Here is a 15,490-nt window from a genome sequence, read left to right on the forward strand (position 1 = left end):
GGGGAAGATTGAGTGTGACTGTTCCAATAAATTTTTATTTATGGACACTGACACTTGAGTTTCTTATAATTTTCATGTTATTAGGTATGATTCTGATTTTTTCAACAATTAAAAAATATAAACAATTATTTTTGCTCACAGACTGTATAAAAATAAGTGGTTGGCCGGATCTTGGGCCAGTATGCTGGATGAACTCTGATATACGGAACTGGGAGGCTGCATCAAAGATGGTCCTTTACCTTATTTTTCTTTGAAGACGCTGTATTTTAATATGCTTAAGGATATTCTGATGTCCCTGGCGATACTCCGTGTAAACTGCCTGTTTAGTGAAATACTGTTGCTCTATTTTTCTTACCATCTTAACTACTTTAAGTATATACAGTTCAGTAGTATTAAGTATATTCACATTTTTGTGCAACCAATCTCCAGAACTTTTTCATCTTTCAAAACTGAAACTCTATACCCATTAAACAATGCCCCTTTTCCCCCTCCCCCGGCCCCTGGCAACCACCCTGGCACCCTCTGGCAACTACTTTCTGTTTCTATTAATTTGGCTTATGCTTCAGGCTACCAGATACCATCATTCTGGGACACAAGAACTAGACAGCAATTTGTGTTATTATCTAGAGTGGCAGAGGTGAATACATTAGGGATTTTATACATGAAAATTATAATATGTTAAGGGGCTCTAGGTTAAAAATATTATGTAAATAGCCAGGCGTGGTGGCTCACACCTGTAATCCCAGCACTTTGGGAGGCCAAGGGAGCGGATCACCTGAGGTCAGAAGTTCAAGACCAGCCTAGCCAACATGGGGAAACCCCATCTCTATAAAAATACAAAAATTAGCCAGGCATGATGGCAGGTGCCTGTTATCCTAGCTACTTGGGAGGCTGAGGCAAGAGAATCGCTTGAACCCAAGAAGCAGAGGTTGTAGTTAGCCAAGATCACGCCACTGCACTCCAGCCTGGGCAACAGAGCAAGAGTACGTCAAAAAAAAAAAATGTAAATAATATTTAATATATAAATATTAAGAAATATCTGGCTGCCACATAATAAAATACACCTGTCACAGCAGTCATGGTGTCTGCCAATGCACCCTCAGCCTCTTCTAAGAAAAACAGAATCGTACAAAATGCTTACTCAATACATAGCCATAGAAAATAATGTTTAAAATTTTTAGTACAGATGAGGTCTTTTAAAAAATGAAATCACTGTCAACAGTAGAGGTTTGGAATAATGACTCTTACCAGATGGTGCATTTCATAGGAAGTGTTGTGAACATTAGTAGGGATATGTTCAGTTGTCATAATGATTAGATTGAGGTCACCACTGACACTTGGTGGAAAGCAGTCAGGGATATAAGATATTCTACAATGTAGCAGCCAGTCCCTCAAAGCAAAAAACTGAAATGTACCACTAGGCTCATTATAAATTCAAATAGTATTTGGGTACATAAGAATGAAAACTTTAACATGAAGTGAAACAAACAACTCAGTAATTCAGGATGTTGTTAGGAAAATGCACAGTGGCTCCTGCCTGTAATCCCAGCACTTTGGGAGAGTGAGGCAGGTGGATCACCTGAGGTCAAGAGTTCAATACCAGCCTGGCCAACACGGTGAAATCCCCTCTTTACTAAAAATATAGAAATTAGCCAGGAGTGGAAGTGAGCACCTGTAATCCCAGCTACTCAGGAAGCTGAGGCAAAAAAAATCGCTTGAACCCAGGAGGTAGAGGTTACAATGAGCCAAGATTATGCCACTGCACTCCAGGCTGGGCAACGGAGCTAGACTCCGTCTCAAAACAAACAAAAAACCCAGAATATGTGCGTTGGCTTAAGGTTTCATTACTGTGCCAAATTACAAATCTAGTTGAAAAATTGAGTCTAATACCAGTTACTACATACTGTTAAAATGACAAATTTAGTTACATATAAGACACACTTGTTCAGGGAAGGTAGAAAGCTGATGAGGTTCTTAAAAGCTTCCTTGAATCCCTTACTACGCTGAGGGGATTGGCCACCCAAATTATCCAATTAGATTCCTGTGAAATACCAGATTGCCAAACTGTCATATGCATAGCTTCACAACCTCTTCCTCTTACTTGACTTAGCCTAAATAAGTTTCTATTGCTTGTAAACAAACTCCAAACATCAATTTTTGTTTTTCTGGAGACAGGCTCTCGCTCTGTTGCTCAGGCTTCAGTGCAGTGGCGCTATCATGGCTCACTGCAGCCCCCACCTCCCGGGCTCAAGCTATTCTCCTACTTCAGCCTGGGACTACAGACACCAGCCACCATGCCCAGCTAATGCTTTTTAAAATTTTTAGTACAGATGAGGTCTTGCTATGTTGCCCAGGCTGGTCTCAAACTCCTCGGCTCAAGTGATCCACCCACCTTGACCTCCTGAAGTGCTAAGATTATAGGCATGAGCCACCACACCTGGCCTGATTGTTTTTAAATGGCAGTAAGATCAGGGTTGGACAGCAAGGGCAAATCACATATGTGGCACATTCAGAACTGGTTGTGAGTTTCCAGTAGAAAGCACTGAGAATATCATCCATAGGGTAAAATGGAATACTAATAATCCTCGTCTGCCTTTGCCTTTGTACTGGAAACCAGATTTTACTTAAGCCCACCAAAGGCAAGGTTTGGGCCTGCCACAGCTGATTTCAAAAAGACAAAGGAATGTAAGTCACATGTTCAAAATGCCTTAAGTGGCCACTCAGGTAATATACAAAAGTAAGACCAAGCTAGTTAGTATACAATATGGTAAACCAGAGAGAAGAAGGCCTTTCTTTAAAATGAGCCTACCACTGCTTGGCCTCAATGTGAATTTAGACCCCATCTTCTGATATTTCAGGAGAAAATAAAAATCCAGATTTTTATCTAAAATCTTTTCAATTTTTAAACATTCACTTGATTTTAGAGAAATACTGTGTGTGCAAAAAAGAACTGTCTACAGGAATGATCTAGTCTAGAGGATACCAGGTTGCTCAAAATGTCTTATAAAGTTGTTTAAGCCATAGTAAGAAATATTATACAATTATGCTGGACCAAAGACATACATACATATACACAAATACATAGCTGGGACAAAAATTTCACAAAACAATACAGTCATCCCACGGTATCCATGGAAGATTGGTTCCAGGAATCCCTACAGATTCTAAAATCCATGGATATGCACATCCCTTACATAAAATGGTATATTTACATATAACCTACATGTATCTTCCCATCCCTTTAAATCTCTAGGTTATTTATAATAACTAATACAACGTAAACACCATATAATTATACTGTATTTTTATAAATTTGTATTATTTTGTATTGCTGCATTTTTTTCCCAAATATTTTTTATCTGTGGTGGTGGAACCCAAAGATATGGAACCTGTGGATACAGAACACCTCCTGGTGATGCCTGATGATGCCCTTTGCCAGATGAAGGCTGATATTTTCTTATTTCCTTATCTGTATTCTATCTAAATCTATTATTTCCTAATCTATTTCATTTTAATATACACAATTGCATTCAAAAATGTGGCCCAGTTTTAAACACTGCCCAAGGAAACTGCCAAGCCCCTGGCTGAGTTGAAGAGGTAATGGTACATACCCATGTTTCATACCAGGATATGCAAAAACTATGAAGAAATAGAAGCTATGAGATTATAAAAGCATTTATAAACATATTCGGCTGGCCTGAAACATTTTAAAGCATTTGAAGCTGCCCGCCTCAACCCGATTGGTTCCATGATCCCCCACAGATATTCAAGACCTTTAAATAAAATGCTCTAATAATTGCATACAACCTATACACATCCTCTCATATACTTTAAATCATCTCTAGATTTAATAAAAAAGCCTGAAGACAATCAGGCTTTTTGTAGACAGCTGGTAATCTTAAGCAGACATTTCTACCGGGAAACAATCAGCAGGAGTCAAGTACTAAAGTATCCCCCTTTGAAGGAAATACGTCCCAATTAAACATATCAAATACTCCCTACTATCCTCCTAGAAGCGTCGGCTGCCCTTTACCATCCTATTTGCACCCTTGTTTATATTTTAAAGAAATCGCTCTTCTAATGTCTCTATCAAAGATGATTGAACGAAAGATCACCTCTCTCACACACAAAAGTCAATGTTTCAAGAAAAGAAGAAAACACCAGAACCATCTTATACATTTATGGCATCTGGATCCTACAGGCATTTGCAATTGCAGTCCTTGAAACAAAGGAAAGAGAAGTGGAACAGTCAGTTGTTAATGGATACATTTAAGCTATAAGAAACAAGCAAAGTAAAAGCAGCAAAACAGGGTAATCATCATATTAATGACAGGACACAAAACTAAAGATCCACAAACTACTTCTGCTAGTATATAAATATCTAACTAAACTGGGATACAACAGGCCTAGTAAATTTGTCTTTTCAGGAATCTGAATTGAGCTATCAAAAGTCATCACAGTTAGCAAAGGAAACTGAAGCTGAAAGGATACACAGCAAGCTAACATAATGCAGAGGTGAAATCAAGAGGGTCATAAGCAAGCAAAACTTATGAGGAAGATGAAGCCATAAGTAAGCAAAACGTATAAATAGGCTAAAAATCTGAGATGGAAGACCGAGCACGGTGGCTCATTGCCTATAATCCCAGCACTTTTGGAGGCCTAGTGGGTCGACTGGTGTCAGGAGATGGAGATCACTCTGGCCAACTTGGTGAAACCCCGTCTCTACTAAAAATACAAAAATTAGCTAGGCATGGTGGCAGATGCCTGTAATCCCAGCTACTCGGGAGGTTGAACAGGAGAATCACTTGAATCCAGGAGGCGGAGGTCAGAGTAAGCTGAGATCTCACCACTGCACTCCAGCCTGGGTGACAGATCACGGCTCCATCTCAAGAAAAAAAAAAAAAAAAAAAAGGTGAAAAAAAACGAAGTGTGGATGGGTGAGCCAATACTTAAAAGTAGAAATTATAAGACACAAAAGATAAGCAGAGACAAAGTAGTAAGTTACATCGATGGCACAACACTAACAGAAAGATGTACAAACTCTGGCTGCTGAGTTTCCTAGAGCTTCTCTGAATCCAGTTCCCATCCCTAACAGGCATAATCATATTAAGGTCCCCCTTGGTATCCAAAGCAGGATTGGTTCCAGAATCTGCCACAGATATTCAAGTCTTTTATATAAAATGCTCTAGTAAATGCATACAACCTATACACATCCAGATCACCTGTATGTGAAACTACATGTGATCCAACTCACTATTATTCCCCCACAGGTAGCCTGCAAATAACCTGTCATTATGTGAGATCGAAAGAGAATTTGTTTCTAGCAATCACAAGTGCCTAACCAATAGCAAGAAGCAGAACAGCCCCGCTAGGAGGAATGCAGTTTAGGAAACTGGCTAAGAACCTGAAGAGAATCCTATTTGTTTTGAAGATGTTGTGCAAACCAGCTTGTGAGATCGTGGAACTTTTAAAGCTTTTACCCAGGAGAAAGTGAGTTTTTAAGACACTTCATAGACGCTGCGATTAAGCAGCTTCAGAGAGCTAAATCAGATAGAATGAATGTGTCATAGTGTTACCCACACGCAAAATCTTTCTAAAGAAAAACTTTCTTTGCCAGGCAAACATGCCTGCTAAGAAAGCTTTCTTATGACCAACTCTCCCTCCTCCAAATCCAAAGTTAGTCGGACCAAAAGCAAGTAAGGCTCAGACCCAGGGGAATACATCCACAAGCTGGTCAATAAATAGCCTATGACTTGTGACATGAAAGCCCTCCCCAAACAAGGATAAGATGAGAAAACTAGATTCAATTCGCAATTGGGAAAAACAGAAGAACAGAAACTCAGCAGCTGAAGTAAATGGATACGTGGTAAAAGAACATACCACAGCTAGTTAAGAAGCATGAAAGATTTAAATATATCCTTGTGAGGAGTAGGCACAGGAGTCAGAAGCTATAAATAAGCAGAAACTGGTCAGGTATGGTGGCTCATGCCTGTAATCCCAGCACTTTGGGAGGTCAAGGCGGGAAGATCACTTGAGGCCAGAAGTTCAGTAATAGCCTGGGCAACATAGAGAGACCCTGCCTTTATTAAAATAAAATAAAATAGAATAAAATAAAATAAAGAAGTTAAAAAAAAATAAAGAAGCAGAAACTATCCATTAGCAATAGGATAAAGAATAGAAATGAGGAAGTGAGTATGTAGCAGGAAGGGAGTTCATGGCAGTAATGTAATTTACTACATTCCTAGTAATTTACCTAATTAGTTAAAGACATTCCTAATAAACTGAGCTAAATTGTCAAGTCAGAATACTATATTATGCACATGGCATGGTGTCTCATGCCTATAATCCCAGCACTTTGGGAGGCTGAGGCAGGCAGATCGCTTTGAGCTCAGAAGTTTGAGACCAGCCTGGGCAACATAGCAAAACCCCATCTCTACAAAAAATACAAAAATGAGCTGGGTGTAGTGGCGCACACCTGTAGTCCCAGCTTCTCAGGAGGCTGAGGTGAGATAATTGCTAGAGCCAGGAGGCGGAGGTTGCAGTGAGCCAAGATCGTACAACAGCACTCCAGCCTGGGTGGACAGAGCAAGACCCTGCCTCAAAAAAAAAAAAAAAAAAAAGAATACTATATTATCATCTGGTGTAAGGGAAAGAATACTGAGTGATGAGAACCAATAATGCCTATAAGCAGGAACAAACAAAAAGTATTTGTAGATCAGAATGTAGATCAAACTGTAGATCAGAAAGTAGATCTGATATAATCTAACAGGCATATAAAATAGCCTCAGGATATAAGGAGAGTAAGGTTGCAGAGTTAACTATGAGACTGTCAAGTTCCAAAGATGGTCAGATATTTCTGGATGCTACATGACTGGGTTGCATTCTAGTTTTAGAGCTTGATTCTGGATACACTTATAGTAGCTGGATTGTGTTAGGCTAAAGCAATGTTGTATTATAAATAGGGTAAGAGATACATTTGCACATAGTAATCAATAGGGAGAAATGTCCAAGACCTGCCAAATAGCAACTACTATCTCTAAGGTCTCAGGAAACCTAACAACCCACCGGGAATCAGATTCTCATTGACAACTTGGCAGCATGGAGAGCAGAAAGGGCTAAAGCCAATAGTCTGTAGAGAGAAAGGTGATGTAAAAGGAAAGTCACACCTATAGCAGTTGCAAAAGCTCAAGTTATTAATGAGAAAAAAATGTAAGTATTCAGTAGCCAGGACGTCAGAGGAAGACAGAGTATGAGGAAACCAATCCGTAGTAGGAGCAAGATGACGCGCACAAGAAAAAGAGAAGAGCTTAATCACATTAATGATACCACACTAGAGTTGAACTCCATAAACTTCTTTAAAATGATCCAAATGAGCCCATTTCTTCCAATGAAATCTCGATTCCAAAGAAGAGACCCTCAAAAGGAATGTAGCTATTTGGAATAGGTTATATTAAAGCAACAGGGGAGACAGCCAAGCAAAGTACATGATAGTGGTGACATAAAAAGGATCTAATTTAGCTACTGCCTGTGCTCTCGGAAACTTAAAATTGTGAAATATGGAAACAGGTAATCAGTAGCAAAGACCAGAGGTAAAAAAGGTACTCTAAGAAGTTACAAGGGAAAATCAAAGGCATAAATATGAGGAAGCTCTCTATGACTAAGCAGAAACTATGTGAGCAGAAGTCATAAGAGAACAGTATCATAAAGCAGGTATTGGCAAACTACAGCCAACAAATCAAATCCAGCCCACTACCTTTTTCTTAAATAGTTTTCTTGGAACACAGCCATGCTCATTCATTTATGTATTGTCTATGACTGCTTTCATGCTACAAGAGTAGAAACCATATAGCCCACAAAACCTAAAATATTTACCATCAGGCCTTTTAGAGAAAAAGTTTGCCAGCTCCCATCATAGAAGAGAGCATAAGCCAATGTCAGGAAAACTGAAACAGGCTCAGAGAATATTTAAGTAATGTTAAAAGCAGAGCACTGGAGAAAAGATTTGGAAAGTCCTGCTGTTGAGAGCTCCACAAGTACCCTTTCTACAACCCCCCAAGCCCTGAATGTGCTGGACATTTAGAAAAACTAGTTACATACCACACACCAAAGAGGTTCCCAGTGGGAAAGATTTGTATTAAATAAATAAATAAATAAATAAAAAGTATAAAGGAATTATGAACTATAAGAAAATATATTTATCTTCCTATTATAAACCACAAGTGGGTAAAGAAAAAGATATTTGAGCTACATACAAATTAATAATTTATAGGCCAAACTGGGGGAAATATCTGCAACATATGATAGACTAAAAATAAGTGTGAAAAATAAACTCAAAAATAAGACCCAAGATTTTTATCTGTTCTATCTTGTTAGGGATCAAAGAAATACAAATTAAAATATCAAATTTACCTTTACAATTGGCAAAATATTTTAAAACCTTAATACAGTATACTGGAGAAAAAGTTAAAAAAAAAATAGGCATTCTTACACACTACTAGAAGGACTACATATTCTTTCCAGCCTCAGAAAATAAACACACATATGTACCAAAGTTTATCTACAGAGTCACTGTAGCATTATTTACACATAATTAAAAGAGCAGTAATTAAAACAAGGTTCCAAATATCAGATACAAGTTAAATTTTTACATTCATGCAGTGGTTTACTACGTGCCAGTTTTTACAAGATGTTATTAAAGTATGTTTAATGGCATGGGATATATTTGAGATTGATTCAGTTTAAAACAACAGGCAACAAAATATTTCATTAGTGACCATAACATCAACGATTGCAAAAGACTGCCATCCCCTGCAAAACTCACTTTTGAACACAGAAAAAGGGTGGGCTTGGTGGCTCACGCCTGTAATCCCAACACTTTGGAAGGGTAAGGCGGGCGGATAGCTTGAGCCCAGGAGTTTGAGATCAGCCTGGGTGACATGGAGAAACCCCATCTCTACAAAAAACACAAAAGTTATCTGGGTGTGGTGGTTGCAGCTATAGTCCCAGCTACTCAGGAGGCTGAGAAGTAGGAGGATCCCTTGAGCCTGGGAGGCCAAGGCTGCAGCGAGCCATGATAGTACCACCACACTCCGGCATGGACAACAGAGTAAGACCCTCACTGTATCCAAAAAAAAAAAAAAAAAAAAGAAAAGAAAAGAAAAGAAAAAAAGGAAAAAAAATAATACATCAAATAGAAAATAAATTTTATTCTAACTTAGAGAAGGGGATAATGAAAAAAATAAGAAATAAAAAAAAAATAAAATTTAAAATATCAAATTTAGCAAACATAATACAAAATTCTTGAAAATTATGAATCTGGCCAAGTGCAGTGGCCCATGCCTATAATCCCAGCACTTTGGGAGGCCCAGGCGGGTGGATCATGATGTCAGGAGTTAGAGACCAGCCTGGCCAGCATGGTGAAACCCCATGTCTACTAAAAAAAAAAATACGAAAAATTAGCTGGGCATGGTGATGCGCACCTGTAATCCTAGCCACTTGGGAGGCTGAGGCAGGAGAAATGCTTGAACCCGGGAGGCGGAGGTTGCAGTGAGCCGAGATCGCGCCACTGCACTCCAGCCTAGGCGACAGAGCGAGACTCCATCTCCAAAAAAAAAAACTCCGTCTCAAAAAAAAATACAAGGTTGGTTCATTATTAGGAAAGCTATTAAACATAACAAATACAACAAAAAGGTCAAAGAATAATATTTACTTTTATATTCAACCATCACTTACCTGACTGAGATACCTGTTCCTTTGTCCAGATCACCTTTTGAGATATCAGTGGAAGAATTAATACTTCCTCATCCTGAAAGCCAAATTTAGGGTTTGACATAGCACAGTCCCACTACCTTACCTGTTAAGACCATGATTATATCCAAAATAAACTCTGTATTAAATTCACTTATAAGCCTAAGTAGGGTAGAAGACATGTTGATGAAAAAGGTAATCACACCAGAGCTGATAATGTAAGGTTAAGAACAAATAACATAATATAAAGACAACATCACTTCTAAACCATGCAAAGAAAGACTCATGACAATGAAGAGATTCATCTAAGGGATGGTAATAACATGGCCAATAAAGAATATTCATGGTATTCATATGAATATTCTGCAATTCATGCAGGTAAGAAGACACAGTTCAGAGGAGACTTTTCAGTGCTGACTCAAATACAGCTGTATTATTTTTATTATATTGTACACACTGTAAATCAAATCACTCTGAATGGTTGTTTTATTGTATACATCTTTCTGTTTGAAAGTCTTTGTGTATGTATACTGCAAAGCAGGAATCAGCATACTATGGCCCCATGGGCCAAATCCAACCTGCTACCTGTTTTTGTAAATCAGGTTTTATCAGAACACAATCATGCTCATTTGTTTCCATATTGTCTATGTATGCTTTCATGCTACATCAGCAGGGTTGAATAGAGAGACTACCTAGCCCTCTACAGAAAAAGTTTGCCAACCCGCGCCATAGAGTGTCCCTTAATGGAACAGCTGGCAAAACCTAAGACCTAGCAGAATGAATGAAATGTTCATTCATAGTAATTTACCAAATTAATTAAAGACTATTTCTAATAAACTGACCTAAGTTGTCAAGTCAGAATACTGTCTTATGATCTGGTGTAAGGGAAAGAACACTGAGTGATGAGAAACGATGAAGTCACACATACTTTGTTGTTTTTTTTTTGTTTTGTTTTGTTTTTTTTTTTTGAGAGAGTCTTGCTCTGTCATTCAGCCTGGAGTGCAGCATCATGACCATAGCTACTGCAAACATAAACTCCTGGACTCAAGTGATCCTCCTGCTTCAGCCTCCCGAGTAGCTGGGACTATAAGGGACTACAACCATGCATCACCATATCCAGTTAACTTTTATTTTTCAGCAGAGGTGAGATCTCGCTATGTTGCCCAGATTGATCTCAAACGCCTGTGCTCAAGCAATCCTCCCACCTCAGCCTCCCAAAGTGTTGGGATTACAGGGACAAGCTACCACATCCAACCTCCATCACTACTCTTGAGTCTATGTGACCCTTATTCATTGTATGTATTAGGCAGTTATTCTGAGTGGAAGGAAAGGTGTTATTATTTTGCAGGAAAGAACAATATGGTTACCCTTATATACAAAGGGCATAGAGGTATTGAAAGCAGATGGAAAAACAAAGACATTTCAGAGCACAAAAGATAACTGACCAAACGATAGGCCATTGGTGTACATACTCACTTAGCTGTGAGCACCAGAATAGAGTGAATCAGAGGAAAGTAAAGAAGGGGTACCCATTCAATATCTGCTTCTTGGGTCTAGCTAGTTTTAATGATGCTACTATATACAGTGAATGCTAATAAGCTTGATTCTATAACCAGAAATTTCTCTAAAGAAAATAATCAAAGAAGTACACTAAAATTAATATTTAAAATTAACATTTAGATAATAGAGCCAGGCGCAGTGGCTCAAGCCTGTAATCCCAGCACTTTGGGAGGCAGAAGCAGGCAAATCACGAGGTCAGGAGTTCAAGACCCGTCTGGCCAACACAGTAAAACCCTGTCTCTACTAAAAATACAAAATTAGCTGGGTGTGGTGGTGCGCACCTATAATCTCAGCTACTTGGGAGGCTGGGGCAGGAGAATTGAGTGAACCCAGGAGGCAGAGGTTGCAGTGAGCTAAGATCATGCCACTGCACTCCAGCCTGGGCAACAATGCGAGACTTCATCTGAAAAAAAAAAAAAATTTAGATAATAATAAAATTTAAAACCTAAAAGTATGTTGTGTAAAGAGAAAAGCGGGTGAATAAGACTAAAAATAGCACATGACAGTGTCCTAAGATCATGAGTAATTTTTATTTCCCTCTTAATACTACTTTTTGGTGGTTTCCAAACTTTTTTTTTTTTTTTTGAGACAGAGCTTCCCTCTGTCACCCAGGCTGGAGTGCAATGTCACAATCTTAGCTCACTGCAACCTCCACCTCCCGGGCTCAAGCGATTCTCCTGCTTCAGTTTCCCGAGTAGATGCAATTACAGGCATGAGCCACCATGCCCCACTAATTTTTGTATTTTTAGTAGAGACGGGGTTTCTTCATGTTGGCCAGGTTGGTCTCGAACTCCTGACCTCAAGTGATCCACCCACCTCAGCCTCCCAAAGTGCTGGGATTACAGGCATAAGCCACCATACCTGGCCAACAATATATTCTTTACATGCATAAACATAACAAATACGTTAAAAAAAGAGAGAAGAGAAACCTACTGTGTGTACCCTATGCCCCAGATAAATGCCATACTGCTACAACAAAAAGACTTGAAGTTGAGTATAACCCAGCTGCCTGGATTATCAAAAGACCTTAAGTTGGGAAGTGTAATGCAGTCTCAAAGGCTAGCCTAAGAAAGAAAAGAGAAAGGGAATTAGAAATAGGACAAACCTGTGACAAAAAAGAAGATGGACAAAGCGATCATGGAAGGAGAACAGAAAAAAAAGTAAGTAAGAGGAGGGTTCAGATAAAAAAATCTTGCTTATTCAACAGGATTAAGAAAGGAGACCAGGGCCAGGCATGGTATCTTACACCTGTAATCCCAGCACTCTGGGAGGTGAAGGCAGGTGGATTGCTTGAGTCCAGAAGTTTGAGACCAGCCGGGGCAACATGGGAAAATCCCGTCTCTACAAAAAATACAAAAAATTAGTTGGGGATCGTGGTATGTGCCAGTAATCCCAACTACTCGGGAAGTTGAGGTGAGAGGATCACCTATGCACGGAAGTCAAGGCTGCAATGAGCAGTGATTGTATCATTGCACTCCAGCCTGAGTCACTGTCTCAAAAAAAAAAAAAAAAAAAAAAAAAGAGACCAAAAATTATTCCATAAAATGGAATGCTTTCTATCTAGGGACTATATAAGGTCACTTGGCTTTGGCCTTCCTCAACTTAGTGAACGTCTCTTTCCAGTTACCAAGACATCCAGTGCCTAGTTTAGGAATGCTTTGCCATGGATCAGGAAAGAAATTAAAACCCCATCATCCTTAGCCTGTCCCAATAAGAAAACTGACCTTTGTACTCAGAATGGAGGCTCTGGGAGCTTAGGGTGGGCTGACACACTACGCATAACCATTTTTCACTTTACCTATGAACCATTTCAATGCTCCACTAGTCCCATAAGAGGCAAGGCTGTGAAAAGGCCAATAAGTGCTACACCACCAGTTAAAGGGGAGTGCAATCAAGAAGGCCTTCCACTCTTGGAAATTCTCCAAGTGCCATACATTTGGCTATCTTAAAACAATGAGCCATCCTTGCTTTTACAGGGCCTTTTTACGGCTCATTTCTCTGTGGGAGACCATTGTGTCTGCCATATTGTTCGACCCTTCTATGGAAACAATGATCACATCCAGGTGTCCTTTCACTGGAAGGGAACCATAGTTTATCCTGCACCTGACACTTAATATGCCTACTCTGGGAATTCTTCTACCTACAACTATTTATGTACCTGATCCCATCTGGTATTAAAGTTCTAAAAAGTTAACAGAATTCTTAAAGGTTCCCAATCCCTCCCAGAAACCCCGTCATCTCAAAATCACTAGCTATTAAAAGCAAAAACAAAAAAAAGGTGGCTCCTGACCTAGTCTCTTTGGGTATGAAGACATATTTACTATATAAAGCTGTCACCTGCCTTGAAAAGATTAAGATAGCAAGGAAGTTCTTAGAAAGTAGGTATGTGGCTGGCCTCGGATAAGAAGGAGAAACTGGCCAGGCACAGTGGCTCATGCCTGTAATCCCAGAACTTTGGGAGGCAGAGTCAGGTGGATCACAAGTTCAGGAGTTCGAGACCAGCCTGGCCAATATGGTGAAATCCCATCGTTACTAAAAATACAAAAATTAACCGGGCATGGTGGCGCATGCCTGTAGTCCCAGCTACTCGGGAGGCTGAGGCGGAAGAATTATTTGAAACCGGGAGGCAGAGGTTGCAGTGAGCTGAGATCATGCCACTGCATTTCACCCTGGACAACAGAATGAAATGCCATCTCACAAAAAAAAAAAAAAGAAAGAAAGAAAAAATGGAGAGAAATTGCTGAGAAGGAGGACTTGAGTTTGTGTTTGTTTTTGTTTCTTGTTTTTGAGAGAGGGTCTCGCTCTCCCAGGCTGGAGTACAATGGTTTGATCACAACTCACTGCAGCCTCAACCTCCCAGGCTCAAATAATCCTCCCTCCTCAACCTCCTGAGTACCTGGGACTACAGGGATGTACCACCATGCCCAGCTAATTTTTTGTTTTTTGTAGACACATGGTCTTGCTATGTTACCCAGGCTGGTCTCAAACCCCTGGGCTCAAGCAATCCTTCCACCTCAGTCTCCCAAAGTGCTGGGATAATATGGGAGCCACCACACTCACCTAAAGAAGGGTTTTAGCTAGAAGAGTATTACCAATTCACTTCTAAGTTGTTAAGAAGAATTACAGAAGGGATGATCATTGCTATATACATCAACCATGATATGCCAGGGCAGAGTGAAGAAGGATATGTATGGATAGGTAATCAATACTGGTATCTGATTCCTGAGCATTTTACTTTGTACCCATCAACTAAGTCTTTCCTAAAGAGTTCAAGGAATTTTTCCCCAGTTCAGGTATTACAGTTTGCTGTTCTACGCTTACTAAAGGCCGAATTCCAAGACTTAAAAAGGAAAAAAAAAAAACAAAAAAACTTTAAGACCACTTAAATAGAAAATGCAAGGGGTGGGCATGAGGGCTCATGCCTATAATCCTAACACTTTGGGAGGTGAGGCAGGAGAATTGCTTGAGCCCAGGAGTTCAAGACCAACCTGGGCAACATAGTGAGACCCAATCTCTTAGGGAGAGGGAGAGAGAGAGAGAGGGAGAGGGAGAGAGAGAGAGAGAGAGAGAGAGAGAGAGAGAGAGAGAGAGAGAGAAGAAAATGCTCTTAAGTCCCAGTTCTGCCACTGATTACAATGTGACCTAGGTAAAGTTACTTAAGCTTTCTAAGACTCATTGTTGACATGGTGGTAGTAACAACTCAACACAAAACTAACTCTTTCAGTTTTCTATAAGAATTCAATGAGACAGGGTACATAAAGCACAAAGCAGGTGCTCAATGAATGGCATCAAATTATTAAAAAGCTAAATGTCATGTATTTCCTCAATAGGGAACTGCAGAAAATTAATCTTCTAAGGGGGTTTATTCCCCCTTAGACGTCTGCAGAAATATGCAAAAAAAGCCAGAGAGGGGAAGTGTACTCAAATAAGGATAAAGTCTTAATTAGAAAACATAAGTTGTAACTTTTTGGATACTCATGAATGGCTCAATTTTAAAAGTTACCCCTTAATAGAAGGAAAAAATGGGGGAACCATACATATAGAATAAATTAGTTAACTACAGTAAGGCATATAAAACATAGTTCCTTATGTATATGTAGCCCAATTTGTGAATATGCTTTCTTGGTGAGCTTAATTTGAGTGGGAAGAAATTTAGAAGCAATGTGATTACTATGAGATTCCA

At 39.4% G+C, this 15,490-nt stretch overlaps 1 long non-coding RNA gene across 9 annotated transcripts in view; it reads right to left on the reverse strand.

Annotated features, from left to right (window-relative positions):
* Positions 1 to 15,490, reverse strand: part of LOC116532227 — a 52,657-nt gene that overhangs the window by 22,583 nt on the left and 14,584 nt on the right. For 3 of the 9 annotated variants that reach the window (XR_004260789.1, XR_004260784.1, XR_004260788.1), the window contains exon 4: positions 9,552 to 9,853. This is a non-coding gene — a long non-coding RNA (uncharacterized LOC116532227). Of the gene's footprint in view, positions 1 to 6,553; positions 7,395 to 9,551; positions 9,854 to 15,490 lie in introns of those variants that run through there. The other 6 variants (XR_004260781.1, XR_004260782.1, XR_004260787.1 and 3 more) reach the window with 5 other exon arrangements.

The sequence above is a fragment of the Sapajus apella genome, unplaced genomic scaffold, assembly GCF_009761245.1.
Source record: "Sapajus apella isolate SASKATOON/1434 unplaced genomic scaffold, GSC_monkey_1.0 scaffold75, whole genome shotgun sequence".
Taxonomy (NCBI): domain Eukaryota; kingdom Metazoa; phylum Chordata; class Mammalia; order Primates; family Cebidae; genus Sapajus; species Sapajus apella.